The sequence below is a fragment of the Equus asinus genome, chromosome 22, assembly GCF_041296235.1.
Source record: "Equus asinus isolate D_3611 breed Donkey chromosome 22, EquAss-T2T_v2, whole genome shotgun sequence".
In the NCBI taxonomy this organism is placed as follows: Eukaryota; Metazoa; Chordata; class Mammalia; order Perissodactyla; family Equidae; genus Equus; species Equus asinus.
Genome location: NC_091811.1, coordinates 47,331,811 through 47,348,410, shown reverse-complemented (window position 1 = coordinate 47,348,410; position 16,600 = coordinate 47,331,811). Strand labels below are relative to the sequence as shown.

The 16,600-nt window shown below is 35.7% G+C and overlaps 1 protein-coding gene across 4 annotated transcripts in view; it reads left to right on the top strand.

Annotated features, from left to right (window-relative positions):
* The window catches only part of NELL2 (neural EGFL like 2), a 355,809-nt gene that overhangs the window by 114,836 nt on the left and 224,373 nt on the right, over nt 1-16,600 (top strand). The window lies entirely within an intron of this gene.

Below are 16,600 nucleotides of genomic sequence, written 5' to 3'. Positions count from 1 at the left end.
TTCAAAGGAGAAGTTTTTTTAAATGCATTTGTTCATTTGTTCTGAAACATTTAAGGTCCTCCAGACATGCGCTAAGCCTTGGGCGTTCAGAATTGAAACACACGGCGCCTGCTGCAGCAAGAACTGTAGCTGTCCATAGAATATACTATGGTTCTGGCTTTTCCCTGAGCTCCTATTGTCATAGCACTGGTTGGGTACATACTATATGCCCAGTCTTGGGTGTGGGTAGCCCGCCTGGTGCTTTGGATAGAACAAGGACTGGTACCCAAAAGGGGTTTAGTTGAGTCAATTCAAACTTTACCAGTTCCTCATACGGTAACCCTGAGAAAGTCCTTTTCCCTCTTTGAACCTCAATTTCTCAGAAAAGACCATTAGTACCCAATTTTGCAGGTTGTTTTGAGGTTGGTGCCAGATTGTCAGGCTAAGTTTCCTGTCTTCCTCTCCCCACTTGCTGTGTTTTTTGAAACAGCATACAAAATGTTTCTAATTTTGTAGGTAATCCATATTCACTGTACAATATTTGAAAAATATGAGAATATAAAAGAAAAAAACAAAAACCTTAATCATTTTACCAGAATAACCACTGTTAACATGTTATTTCTTTCTAATCTTTTTAGATCCATGAAATTGGAGCTCGTGAGATCATTCTAAATCATTTTCCAATGTCATTAAATATATTTCTAAAATGTTCATTGGTTTCATGATATTTATTGTACTGATAGTCTGTAATTTATCTTATTAACCTTCTATTTTCGGACATTTAAATCATATCCAGTTTTTTCAGAATTGTCATTAATCCAGCAAGCACTGTGTCCAGTATGTAGGATGTGTTTAATTGGGGTATTGACTCCATATTATTTATATTTTTCATTTGCCTTAAAGTCTTTATGGTGATTTTTTTGGTGTACTAAATTTTCTTAATTTATATGCAGTCAAAACAATAACTTTTATCTCCACAGGGTGAGATTGTGTTAATGACATATGAAGAAAGAATACGTTATTTTCTCCTCCTAAAAAGGAAAGAGAAAGCCAATTAGAAAATTCAAGAAAAAGAAGAAAATTTAAAATATCCTGTATGAAAAAATTCATGGTCTAATATATAAAATAAAACAAAATTTAGCATGATTTTGGGCAATTGTTGGGAAGTAAGAAAAAAATTCATCTGTTCTTGATGTTCTTGAACCTTCTTTGGATGTTAAAGAGTTTGTGTCAATGGACTCATAGTGCAGGAGAGGTGATCTGAGCTCAACATTTGCTCTCCAACAGGTGGTACATACATGGGCATTAATGCAAATACAGTTGTTAGTTGACTTTTCATCTTTTAATTGGGATCTGGAGAGGAGGCAATACCGCATCTGTATTTAACTCCATCTTGGTCTACTCCACTATATTCAATGAATGATCTTTTTGTCCTGCCTACTAAGAAAAGGAAATTGATGTCTTGAGCTTAGATCTGGGTACCATTAACTGGTGTCATATCCAACCCATGAAGCTGGTGGTCCCAATGTCATTTCCCCAACAACCCATTCTTTTCTCGCAGATTTGTAACGCCACATGTACCAGTGCCAAATACTGAATGCTAAATTAATGCCGAATCACCATCACGGCTGAGGTCTGTGTCTGAGCCCTGTATTCTGTCCCGCTGATCTGTTTGGGACTGTGCAGCAATACCACACCACTCCAATTGCTCTAGTTGTATAAGACTTGGTGTCTAATAGTTGAGGTCTTTGTTCTTTCTGTTCAGAATTTTTTGCTATGTTTGAAATTTCATTCTTTGGTATAAACGTTAGAATCAATTTGGTAAGTTCTATGAAAAATATCCCATTGGGACTTGTATTGGAATTACATTTATAGGTTAATATACATTGAGTTAGCATTTTTCTGATATTCACTCTTTTAATCCAAGGATATGACTTATCTCTCCAGCTTCTTTCATCTCTTCTTTTATCTTCTTTATACTTAGCTCCATAAAGGGCATATAAATATTTTGTTAGATTTAGTCCTGGTAACCTTATAGGTTACTGTTACTCAGGTGGAATCTTGATTTTTCTCTTATATTTTTTAATTTGTGAAAGACTTTTAAATTACGGTATTACCAGAAAAGTGGATTCTGTTTTGTATCAAAAGTAACGTCTTCCATAATATCCACATTACTTTCTCTTTTGTGTTTGGGAGGCAGGTGAACTCAGAGTATAAAAAGAAAATTTTCAAGGTGCCATCAAAGTTCACTTAATTCTCTTTTTTTAATCTGCCATACATTGATATGCACTGACATTTCAGTGATCTTTTTCAAGATGAATGTTGAGGGATTGTTGTAATATATTTTAATTCTTTGGCATTAAAACTCTTCTCCTTTTAGTCTTCTGATGTCAGTGTGAAACCTCTCAAATGCTCTTTAGGCCTTCGATCAATCCCTTAAAATCATTTTACAAAGGGCTCATTTAAAAATTCTAATGATCTTTCTGCAGTTTATTATCAATTGACAGGAAATAGAATTCAGCTTATTTGTAATTTTTAAAAAATTTTCTTTAGTTATGGTGAAGCATGTACCTTTTTAAACAGTCCACACAAAATGTTATTTTGGTGTCTTTATTGACAATGGAGTTTACTGTCTCTATTACTTAAGAAATTTTATTTCTTTTGTGGCTGAATACACTTGAATTCCATTGATCTTGGAGAGGAGTCTATATTTTTGTGATTGAAACCGTGTATTGATCTATTTCATAACAGCTGAATAAAATTCATTCATACTTTGCCTCTTCTTTTCAGCAATTTTATCCATTGAACATTTTGAAAGAAGGAGATGATTGACATGCTGCTATCTTTCCTTGTACTTTAACCTTTGGTTATTTAAGACTTTAGGTATTGTTAAAATTATGTTTGATTATTCTTGGGGATGCTGAATGTATCACAAAATACGTGAGTTACTGAATATTTTGGCTTAAATCCATTTAATTTAGCCAGTAAAAATGCCCTGAACAGCACCAAAAGAGAAGTAAGATAGATAGTTTGAGTGAACTACAAAGAAATAATTTGTAAGAATTCTTTGTATGTTAAGGATGTCAACTCATTGTTACTCATGTATGCAAGAGTTTTCCCAGGTTAACGTTTGCTTTTAAATAATAATTTTTTTTGAAATAGTTTTAAACCTGCAGAAAAATCACAAGAACAGTACAAATCTCCTCTTAGCAGATTCCTAATTGGTGATGTTGTTAGCTTATTTGCTCCATCACCCTCTCGTAGTCCAATATGCCTTTTACTGATAATACGCTCCATCAAAAAAAAAAAAGAGTTAAAGTTAAAGAATTTAACTTTAAATACTCTAGTGTATATTTTCTCAGAACAAGGACACTCTCCCATATAGCCAACATACAACCTTCCAATCAAGAAATCAACCTTGATACCACAGTATCATCCAGTCTTCAGATCCCATTCAAATTTCATCAACCGTCTAAACAATGTCTCATTTTTCTTCTTGGTCCAGGGTTCTATCTAAGATCACGTGTTGTATTTGCTTGTCGTATTTTATAATCTCCTTCAATCTGGAGCAGTTCCAGTCTTTTCCTGTTTGGTATTTTTTACGGTCTTAGAAGTATAGGCATTTGATTCTGTAGGATCACCCTCACCCTGAGTCCATCTGATGTCTCCTCATCACTCAGGCCACGCCTTCTTCTTAGGAATACCACAGAAATGATGCCGACTCTTCTCAGTACACCACATCTGGAGGCACACTGTCTCACTCTGTTTTACTGCTGGTGATGTTAACCTTGATCACCTGGTCAAGTTGATGATCTGCCAAATTCTCCACTATTTTTCTCCTTTGATTTTAATTAGTATTTTATAGGGAGATATTCTAAGTTTATTCTGATATCTGTTCCTCATCAAACCTTTACCCCCTTTCCTTAACATCCATTGACCATGCTCACCTGTATCAGCTATTATTGCTTCTTAGTGACATGAATAAAATGACAAAATTGAAAATCATTATAACTCAAATTCATTTTCCAGTATTATAAAAAACTTAATGAATATATATTATATAAAAATATGTTCCTCAAAAATAGTAACTCAGACTTTTTTGCATCTTATTTTAAGTGCGTATCAGCATTCAGTATGTAAAGCAACTTCAAATTAACTACTATATTTTTCTTTAACAAAAATTATTCATTTGTACTGAATGCAATTCAGAGAAAATAACATCTTATTTCCATAAAGGTGATTTGCCTAGCTTTTAAAACTTTCTCTTGATAGCTTTATATACACTATTGCATTTATTGAACTAAAATATCAGATATTTATAAAAACAAGATCAGAGTTATAGAAGAGATATTAGAGAAGAATTTCGCCTGCTATGACTGTTTTGTTTATGGTTTTCCAAACTTTCATTTCATCTAGTTACTGGGTTTTCACTTTTTGACATTTCTAATAGGTTAAAAATGCATGTTTTTATTTAAAAAATAAATCTAATTGTTTTCAATCAGCCAGTAACTGAAATAAATACATGACAAAATCTTTCCAACCTTCAACTTATCAAAATTCAAGGTCTACTGCAGGAGTTTTGTTCAATGACATTAAGAAAAAAAATGTGTTTATTTTTAAGCTCTCTATTTCTAAGTAGATTCAATAATGTAGACTAATGTGAACTAATAAATACGAAAATAATATAAAAATTTCTGGTGATGTAAAATAAAGATTTGGCAGAAATATAGGAATTGTAGACATGAAAAATAAAGGCCTACGTTTATAGCAGATCATCATCCTGGAGAATGTAAATACAGGAAAATGATGAAATAGGAAGCTCTTTGAAAGCCTGGACTTTGTCTCCTTTTCCCTGTGTGCTCTGTGCCTGGTACAATGCCTGCTATATAGATGGCTAATAGATATTTGCGGAATGACTGCATGAGAAGTGCAGAGCATCTGCCAATATCAGGCTTTATGGTAGCTGGCTGATTTCTTAGGTGCATTGAAATGTTTTCTCTGCATTGTAAGTATTAACACTTTATCAGGATCCTATTCTGTGTCAGATAGTCCTCTAAATACCTTATATGGATTAGTCTCATTAAATGCTCATCTCAATCTTGGAAGTACGTACCCTTATTATCCCTGTTTTACAGATAAGGAAATGGGGCCCTGAGAGGTTAAGTCTCATGTCCAAGGTTACAGTATACGGCAGAATCAAAATTTGAACCATGCTGCCTGGTGCCAGAGCCCATTTTCCTAACCATTATCTTGACACCCTCTGTATCTGCTTATTTTAGAGCCAACACCGTGGCTTTTCTACTTCCCTCAAAACCCAAGAACCCTATTGACAGGGTTACCACTCTTGCAAATTAACTTTTCAGCTGAGAGAAATTTAAAGAAATAATTTTAAAAACAGAAGAGATATATGGTGCAAATATAATAGTCAAGATTATTTGAACAAAATATGAAGCATGGGAACAAAGGAGAAATAAAAGTATACCATACATTTCTATCATTGTTTTGGAGGTGTTTATGGATTTACTTACATTCTTGAAGCTAGAGGAAGAAAACAACTTGACCAACAACAAAATAAAAGAAAGGAAAGAAAATAAGAAATAAAAATGAGAAAACATAAGCTATCACAGTGAGAATAAGGCAAATATGTTAATAATTCTTACAGAAAATTTGATTTTCTTGTGAAAAGACATATTCTTACATTGGATTGAAAAGGTATAATTCAAGTTTAAACTACTTACAAGGATCACATCTGAAAAAGAGAATTTAAATAACGGAAAAAAATAGATGAAGCAAATTAAAATAAAAAGAAAGTAGGAGTGGCAATGTTAATATTAGACAAATAATTCAAGGTAAAATTCATTAAGTGGCAAGTAGGTTATTTTACATTGATAAAACAATATAAAACAAAATTACGTTAAGAAGAGCAATATAAAACCAAAATATAAATCAAAAAAGATTGAAACTGAAGGAGAAATGTGGAAAGCTATAACTGTAGTGGGAGATTTAATAAAACTCTACTAGAATTTGATACATCTAATAGATAGAAATGAATATAATTACAGGATCAGGATAAAACAATGATCAATATGATTTAATGCATATATATATATAGAAATTGAAGCTTAGAAATAGAAATACACATTTAAAAAACTTCTGTGTAGTATACACACACAGTGTTTATGTACTAGAACACATGCACTTCTCAAAAGCTTTCCCTACTTACAACTTTCTGGAGAGTATGTCTTTAGCTGTAATGCAATAAAATAAAATGTTAATAACAAAACAATCTAAAAATAAAACCAAGTGATAAAACATAAAACTTAATTCTTATAACTTAAAGAACATAAGAAAATTACTTATAACTACCAATGGGGTGCTGCCAAAACCATATTCATCCTCTTTAACAATAAACAATAAAGAGAGAGGTGAAATAAATTAAATTCTAAATTCAAGAATTGTGAATAGAAAAATAAAAGTGTTAATGAGATGAATGCAAAACATTGATGATTTAGAAAGGATAACCAAGAGATGGTTCTTTTAAAAAGTCAATTCAATAAACAAGTTTAATTAAGACAAGGGAGAGAATGCACAAATAAACAATAATGTAATTGAAAAGAGGGAGTCATAGAGAGGAGATTAAAATATATAAAATAATACTAACATACAACCTTATGCTAACAGATTAGAAAATTTGCATGTAATGAATGATTTTCTGTGAAAACACAAATAGAGCAACTCAAAAATAATGTAGAAAACCTAATTACTAGTAATAATAGAAGGAATAAAAAAATTTGTCAAAGAATTAGATCCTTTCATCCTTTCACCCTGAAGTCACCAGACTCTGACTTTTTTATTATTTTTTATGTGAGTTTTTCAGACCTTTAGGGAACAGATAATACTTAGGCAATGTAATTTGTTCCAGAGTGTGGAAAAGAAAAGATCTACTCAGTTCACTGCTCAAGTCTCTCTTAATCCTGATTCTGAAATCTGAGGATGGAACACACACACACACACACACACACACTATAAGACACTCTTACGTAGGAGTACAGATGCCAACATTCTTATTAAAATAGTAACAAATGAATGCCAGAAGTATATTAAAAGAATAAAATACCGGGACCAAGTAGGGCTTCTTATAGTTATATGAATATAAATATTCTAAACTAAATATTTGCAGTTGTTAAAATTGTCTAATAATTAACCTGCAAGAATAACTGAAAAGCTGTGTTATAATTAATATGAAGCTTTAGTGAGATGGGTGGATGCAGGAATATACAGTAATATATAGGAATGTGTGTGTATATATTCACACATATTTCATGGAACAGCCGCAATAGCCATTATTGATGAAATGTGTGGGTAAACGAGTCATTTGTTATCCTGTTGCCATACAACGACTCTAGTGATGAATTTGGCAATATGATTTCCTACATTTGCATAGAACCTACAATCTGGTAACTACCATCTTTTTGCTGTTTCTCATCCACGTACATGTACTCATTTTTGTTTTTTTCAGTTTAAATCACAGTCCAACTTTAGAATCTCTCTCATATAGAGATGGTCATCTCCCTTGTCCTCTTTTACTTAGTACTTGCTCAGCAAAACCAAAATCTTGTCAACTCCATCTCTGCCTCAGTTGTACTCTTGCAGCTGAACTTGGCTGTGGAGGAGTCCAGAACCATGCTGACCTCACTTTAAATGCATCATTACGCACATCAAAAGTGCCCTTAATGCTGCCGTAGTTTCCTGGTCCATTCACTCTCTCATTCTGCTGCATGCCTATATTATACCTTTCCTCTTTCCCTGCGCTTCTGACACCTCCTCCCTCATGCTCACTTGGCAGATAACTTTGTCTCCTTCCACAAGCTCCTCCCACTTCTCACACCAACCCATCTGCATCTCCGCTGATGTATTTTCTTTTTTTCCTCTCCTTTGACTTAGGTTTAGTGTCCATGACCCTAGCAAAGGCGAGCTACTCCAGCTGCGTATTAAGTTGCATCCTTTCTCAAGGATATTGCTCTGGGAATTCACTCTTGCTTTTGCATCATTACTTTCTCTCCTCTCTATTTGGTATTTCCATAAGCTTATAAATATGCTATGGTATTTGTAGTCTTAAAAACAAAGCAAAAACCCCCACATCTACACATCTAAAACACTCGATTGACCTCACTTCCCTGTTCAGCTCCTGCTCCTTCTCTGTTTCCCTTTAGGGGTCTCCATTTCCTCTGTTCTCACTCTTTATTGAACCCATTCTGGTGAGGCTTTGGCTGTCTCTGCTTCCCTGATAATGCACTTGTCAAAGTCACCACTGATGTCCATGTTCCTAAACCCGTTCTTCAATTATGAGTCCTCATCTTATTGGACTTTGGTTATTCCCTCCTTCCAAACACTGTCTTTGCTTGGCTTTCACAGCTCACACTCTTCTGGTTTGACTCCTCAGTCACCTGGCCCCTTCTTCCTCACACCCCTGACATCTGAATGGAGGACTGCTCTAAGCTTTGATGCTCAGACTTCTTCTCTACATCCATTCAGTCCTGGGTGATCCCATCCTGTCTAAAAACTTTAAATCCCATCTCTGTGAAACATGACTTCCTAGTTTTTTCTCTTATCCTGATCTTTGTCCTTGGAGTCCATACTTGTATATCTGACAGCTCACCTGCATCTTCACTTGGACGTTTAATTGGAATATCAAACATCAAACTCATCATCCTCTTCCTCAAACTTGCTCTTCATTTAGTCTTCCCTATCTCAGTAAATGGCAAGTGCTTTCTTCTAGTTTCTCAGGCTAACAATCTTGAAATGTTTCTTGATTTCTGTTTGTCTCACACTGTACTTTTAATCTTAAGGAAATCTTTATTGCTCTCTTCAAAACATCTCCAGAGTTGGACCCTTTTCACCACCTTCCCTGGTCTAAGCCACCCCTAGCAATAACATTCAAACTCATCTCCTTGCATTAGCTTTTGCAACCTCCCACCCTCCCTATACTCTATTTCTGACACTGCAATCTAGTTGATCATATTAAAACTCAATTCAAAAAACCCTCTCATGGATTTCTACCTACGGCAGCTAAAGTCATCCTGTTAGACGATAAGGCTCTGAATGATCTGCCTCCCTGTCTTTTGAGAGCTTTTTGACCTAATTTCCTGTTATTCTGTCCCTTCCTCATTCCACTCTAGCCACACAGGCTTCAGTGATATTCCTTGAACTTGCCAGGCAGGCTCCTGCCTCAGGGTCATTGCTGTCCTTCAGAGTTTCACTAGATGTCACTTTTTCAATTAGGCTTTTCCTGAACAGCCTATTTTAAATATCACCTTACCATACTTATCCTCCTTCCCTACTTTAATTTTCTTCATAGATTTTATCACTGTGTAACTTATTTGATACATTTGACTTATTTACTTTATTTTAATATAAATTCAATGAGGGCTGGCATTTTTATCTCTGTGGTTCGCTTCTGTATTCCCAGAACCTAGAACAGAGCCTAGAACAAAGTGGCATTCAAAAAATATTGAATGAATAAAAAAGTGAGTGAATGAATGAATATAACAAATTGCTTTTTAATATGTATGCCATTTGAATCAGAAATTTCTTTTCTAGTAATTTATTCCAAGAAAGTAATTGTGCAAGTGCACAAAGAAACATATATTGAAACATTTTTATTAAGAATGAAAAACTGGAAACAGTACTAGGAAATTGGATATTAAATAAATTACGGTACGGCTATACCATGAACTGCCATGCTCCCATGTAAAAGGATGTGGCTTTACTTTTATTGACGTGGAAAGATGTTCACAGTGTATGGTTAAATGAAAAGGACTGCAAAAGATGCGTGCAAAAATGTTAATATTGGTCATCTTTTGCCAGCAGGACCATTTGGTAATATTAATTTTCTTCTTCATGTTTTGTGTATTTTCTGAATTTTTGTCTAATTATAACCTATTATTTTATATCAGAAAAATTATATACATATATAAAACCACGTTGTCAAATCTTTCACAAGTAGCCATTTTCTGCTTGGTTTTCCTGTAAGGGAGGAATACTTGGCTTGGAGTCCATGAACGGACCTCACAGAATCTGTGAACTCCTCGTAAGATCTGTAAGCTAGATTTTCAACACACTTGCGTATGTGCATTTTCAGATCGTCGCAGTAGTCCATATTCCCGGGTGGGTCTTCCTCCACATTGTGACAGTATGCTCTTGCATTCATTCTTGGTAAAATAGTGAAGACTCATCCTCCTCGAGTCTGCCACTTTGAATTCTTTCTCTCCAGTCTTTCTCTAATTTCCACCTGGTTGGTCTCAGTCACAACTAAGTGAGTTGAGGTTTGAGAGGGTCCAGCATTAAGCGGATACTACCCTTTATCCAACGACTTATTTCAAGTTCTTCACTCCGGTGGATACCCTTTTGTGGTGGGGTACTCACTTATTATCAGAGCTTTACCATATCTGTTCTTTCTCCATCCTTGTGTAAGACCTTTCTCAGATTGATATTTTAAAAATATACACAGTGCCACTAAATCTTCTTCCCCTCCACGATCATAGCTCAAAGTGTTGTTTCTTAGAATTTTTTTCTATCTTGCTGTCCTCATCATTAATAGTAATAAATTATCTCTATTTCATGAGTGGCTGTTTTTTCCTTTTATTTTATTGTAAACTCAGTTATGTAGGGTAGTAAGACGGAGAGGTTGTTTTTCAAGCCATCATGTTCAATGCCAGGGCTTCAATCATGAATTAATTCCATTTGCTACTGATCTTTCCCCTTGGTGAAGGATTTTGGCTCCCAGCTGTATTATTCATGAAGAAACTTTGTTAACCTCTCCAATCTAGCTACCTTCCTTTCTTGCAGCAAGACTTTTATAATATTATTCTTATTAGTTTTGAAATGGCTAAACTTAATTTTCACTTAATATTGTGTTTATTATTGAGGATCTCTAAGCGTCAGTGTTATTTGGCCTTGTTCATTGCCGTATTCTCAGTGCCCATAGTAAATATTTGCTGTAATAAATGAATAATTAATCATCGTTTTAAAAATACACCTTTCCCTTTATGATTTAATACAAGGAAGGTATTTGTTTTCTAAAAATGAAATGATTGGCTTCAGAGTCATGAATTGTTGGACACTGGATGAATTCAAACAAACTGGATGACCATTTGATGGGAATATCATAGATGAGATTCAGGCATTGTTATTTGGGTATTTTCTCATAAATTTCTGTCTGATATTCATGCTTAAGTTAAAATCCACTCTGAAAATTTGCTGTTTCAATAGCATGCATAAATATATCATGGGAAATATAAGTCATAATCATAGTGTTTATGGAGTGCTTATTCTATCAGGAACTCTGCAACGTATGCATTTACAACTTTCATTTCATTAAGTTCTTAAAACAATCACGTACGGTTACTTTTACAACTCGTATTATCTCTATTTGATAGGGGAGGAAACTGAGGCTTGGGGAAGATTTTTAACTTGTCCAGTTAGTGACCTATGGAGACAGGATGAAGACTGTAAGGCCTTTTAAATTGCTGCGTTATACTGCCTCGCTGGTGACCAAATACCACTAAAAGCAAAAGAATAAAAATAGAATCAATATGATTCTGATGAGGAATGCTAAAAAATACACCTTTTTCTCCTCACGCTGCCATCTCCCTCAACATCTGAGGAATCATTGGAAGAGGCAAGGTGAAACAGTCAGTTTTCTCTGATAAATGAACAAAGTCGCCTAACTCACAATAATTTTAGCCCTACTGCTGGACTTCACTTTGCGTATTTTATTGGATATGCCAGTGCCCCCATAAGACCAGTGCTGTCAGCTAGTTTCTGTAAGAGTGGATTAATCTCCTGTTTTTGCCTCTAACTTCTGTCTGCTGGTTTCTGTATTCTTTCACTTAAAAAATGTATTCAAATTGATAGTTATTCTCAGAATTGGTATAAGAAGCTGGACTTTATACATGATGCCTAATTAGGATTATTGACAAATAATAAAAATAGTTACCATTGACTGAGTGCTTACTGTGTGTCAGACGTCCTGCTTTACATGGATTATCACACTGATTCCTCATTTTATAGATGAGGAAACTGAGGCATGAGAGGTTGGGTCATAGGTAGGAGTGAGAGGCTCAGCTGGGCTGTCAGTTCCACAGCTGGTGCATTGGACTTGTTTACAACTGTGCCATCCGTGAACTACGCCAGTGCTACGTTTGGCACTAGAAGTGCATGTGGCTTTTCTTCAGGTGGCTAATTTACAACTGGGTTGTAGCTTAATGTACTGAGATGATCTAGTCATTTTTCTATTTAGGTTTAATTTAAGGCAGCAGAAAAATTCTCATTTCATGTGGTGTGTAACCTTTTTGTCACATGAGACATGACCTTATTTTTATCCTTTGATCTTGAGTTATGAAGGAGGTTGTTAAAATGAATGATGTCTCGTCCACTGTTGCCTATTTCTCTGAAGCCTAATCTTAAATCCGTTTATATTCACTCAAACAATCGCTTTTAAAAATGTTGATAGATTTTATTCCAGTTGTATGTTTTCCCCATGGTCGCAATTGTAGTGTATCAGTTAAGGTTCTTGGTTGAAGGGTGACTTTGGAGGTGGTGGGTGGGAGGGCAGCTTACGGAACTGATGGGAGGCTGGGGCACTGGAATTTGGAACAGGCAATAACTGAAGGCGCCCTGCTGGGTCAGTAAGCAGGAAGCAAGATACCGAGTGACCTTAACATAGCTGACCAGGATGCTGCTGCCCTAGCACAAAGCAGCTCCCTCCTCCCTCCATTCCTTACTGTGTTCCATCAAGATTCCACTCTGAAGGAAGAGTGTCAGATTGCTCGGGTATGTCGTGGGCCTGCCCCTGGCTGTACCATGAGAAGGAGGGAGGATTTGACCTCTTCACTTTTTGAAATGAAAAACATAGCTAACATGTACTATCTTTACTCAGTGTCTTGTATGCGCTGAGTAATGTTCCGAGTGCTTTCTTAAATGAACTCATTCAAATCCTCACAGAAGTCCTTTGAGGCAAGTATATTTCATACCCCATTTTGTAGTTGAGTAACCAGATGAGGCACAGATTGGCAAAATAGCTCACCACTGCCAGGAGGGGTACCCGAATGTGAACCTGGCAGCCAGGGCTTAGGACTTGGATGTTTAACCACTCTGCTCTGCTGAGCCTGGGTGTGGGGGATGCAGTGGGGGAAAAGGGAAGGAACCAGGCCTGCCTCCCGCTGAGACATCACCTAGAGGAGACAGTGGAGTTCTGGAAGTAAATATGATTGCTATTAGAAAAATGATTCATTAAAATAGGCCCAATGTTCATTATAAATCCTTTTTAACTTATAAGTATGCAATAATCATATTTTCCCGTAATTTTTCTTCATACGATTTTGTACATCTTAGTAGTGACTGATGTTGAAGATATGGATCAACTCCTTTCAACCTGTTTTCCCTTCTTTTAATGTGAGCTAAATTTAGTGAATACTAATCATGTGCTTGGCACAGTTTTAAGTGTTTTACATGATTATTTGTTTTTTCTTCATTGATTTTTTTTTTGTGTATTACATATCTATTTCATTTTTAAAAAAGCTGAGTGAATAATGCTAATGAAAATGTAACTTTTGGTGAAATATTTAACTTCTGAAGGGTTGTTCTTGTTTGTAGGGCATAGTGTCAGCCTCATTGTTATTAAAGATTTGTTTTAGTACCTCAAGCTTAGGAATTCAATACAGGTGGCATTTCTAATAACAGCTAGAGGAGGAGACCCGACAGCAACAATAGGGTCCTCGCCTTGATGTGTTAGGAACTGACAGGTATATAGCAATTGGGCAGTATGTTTGCTGATATTTTTTTAAAAATGCAAACTCTTCTTTATCATTATCGAATTCACTTGTGGGATTGATTCAACAGTGAATACCTGTTAAATGATAATATAGAAAAGATTCTGTAGTTGTGTCTTCTGGATCAAACACCAAATAAGTTGGTGTTTTACTTATTCTTAAGTTCTAAACATGATTTGTATTCTCGACTACTTAGTTTTTTATCTTAAAATAAAATTTTTACTATATATTACATTAAAGAAGTAATACATGATTAATGAAGAAAATTCAAGGATATGAAAAAACATGAGAAGCTTCTTCACATTCTTTCCCCCTAATTGTACTCCTCTGATGTAGCTGCTGTTAGCATCTTGGTATGTATCCTTCTTGATCTTTTTTTCTCTAAAGAGATACATACACACGCACAAACACACACACACACACACACACACACACAGTTTTGTCAAATAAAATCGGATTCTACAGAGTTTTTTGTTTGTTTACTTAATAGTAAACATTGTTGGCATAGTTTTGTGTCAGAATCTCATTCTTTTGTAAAGCAGCATGTTGTTCCAGAATACGGATGTATCATAATTCCTCTATGAGTGGAGAGTTGGTATTTTATCAGATTTTCGCTATTTCAAACGTGTAGTATTTCTTACCAAGTAAAGTCAAACTTCCCTTGGCAACATGTGTTTCAGCAGCTACCTTCCCATTTCTCCAAAATGTCTGTACTTGTCCCTTATTTCTCTCTGCCCATTGTCTCTTGAGCCTACTTCATGCGGAATTCTTCCGTATAAGGTTTTCTGAAATAGCTTTAGGGTCACCAAACACCTCTGTTTTGCTAAATGCAGAGGTTGTCTCCCTCTTACTTGACCTATTAGTGGCATTTGACACAGTTGATTCCTCCCTCTTTCTTGAGAGATCTTCTTCATCACTAGGCCTTTGGGACATCACTCTCCTCTAATCTCACTAGTCACACTTATTGGTTTCCTTTGCTGGTTCTTCCTCAAGATGTTAGATCAGTCTTCTTTCATCTATAATAATTACTTAGGTAATCCCTATGCCTCCATGGCTTTCGATACAGTCTGTATGCCTTTGACTCCCAAATTCCTGTATCCCTTATGGACCTCTCCCCACTTCAGACTTGTAGACCTGGTTGTTCTCCCTACATGCCCCTTTGAGTGTTCATTAGGCTAAATAGAAACCTTAAACATAGTATATCTGAGTTGGACACTTAATTCAAATTATCTTAATTTTCCTTCTTTTGAGACTATCTTGATTTCTTTTTCATTTCTGAAGGATATTTTTGCTGGGCATAGGATTCTGAGCTGACAGCTTTTTCTTTCATCACATGAAAAATATTGTGCTATTTCCTTTTGGCTTCCATTGTTTCTGCTGAGGAATCCACTGTCATTCTAATTGCTTTTCCCTTTACGTAAGGTGTCAATTTTTTCTGACTACATTCAATATTTTCTTCTTTGTTGTTAGTTTTTTAGAAGTTTAATTACGAAGAGTATTTCTTTGAATTTATCTTGTTTGGAGTTTGCTTAGATTCTTGACTGTGTGAGTTTATGTCTCATCAAATTTGGGACGTTTTCAGCCATTATTTCTGCAAGTCCTTTTTCAGTTCCCCTCTTTCTCCTCTTTTATAGACTCGAATTATACAAATGTTAGACCTTCGGTTAAAATCTCACAGGTCTCTGAGACTGTTCATTTTCTTTTCAGTCTATTTTCTCTGGGTTTTTTAGATTGGATAATTTTTGTTCTATCTTTCAGTTAACTGATTCTTTTGTTGGTCCCTCTATTCTACTATTTAGCTCATCCTTTGAGCTTTTTATTTCAGTTATTGTATTTTTCAGTTCTAAAACTTCCATTTGTTTCTTTTGTATATATTTACTTGGTTCTTATTCTATTTTTTTCATTTCTTTCAAGCATGTTCAAACATATTAGTAATTGCTTGCTTTTATCAATGCTTCTTTAAAATCTTTGATGGGTAATATTAACATCTCTAATGTCTTGGTGCTGATAACTTTTGGTTATTTTTTTTCATTAAATTTGAGATCTTTTTGGTTCTTGGTATGATGTGATTTTTGATTGAAACCTGGACATTTTTGTTTTATGTTCTGAGACTTGGATCTTTTTTAAACTCCCTGTTTTAGCTAGTTTTCTGTGACACTGATCTGGCAGCAGATAGATGGGTGCCGTCTTGTTACTTCCAAGTGAAAGAGGCTCCCTACTTGTCTTCTGTTGAGAATTGCGGGGGAGCTCCTATTATTTCTGGGTAGGGGTGGAAGTTCCAACTCCCTACATGGTCTCTGCTGACACTGTGCTAGGGATGGTCTCATTACTGCTGAATGATAGTGAAAGTCCTGACTCTCTACTGGCCCTTCTCTGACACCATCCCAGTGGGGAGTGGGCAGTGTGTTTGTTACTGTGAGATGGAGTGGAAATGTAGGCTCCTCCTCCTGTGATCTCTGCTGATGACATGGAGCGGGGGGCTTCATTACTGGCCAGCTTGGCTCTCTGCTTGGTACTCTCTGTCACCACTCTAGCAGAGGTGTTGGGTACCTCATTTCTGCTTCAAGAAGGTGGAAATCTAGGCTCCCCACTTAACCTTTGCTGGCATGGTTGGGGATGGGGCCACAGTCTTTTTCTGTGGTGTTTGGCTGGAATAGAGAGGTTATTCTCTAAAAGTTTTTGTCTTGCTAGGCTTCCTCTTTTCTGGTACTTTGGCTAGAGAGAGCAGGCTTCTGTGGGACTTTTTAAATTTGTATCCGTTGATATTTCCAGGTTTCTGGCTTCTTCAG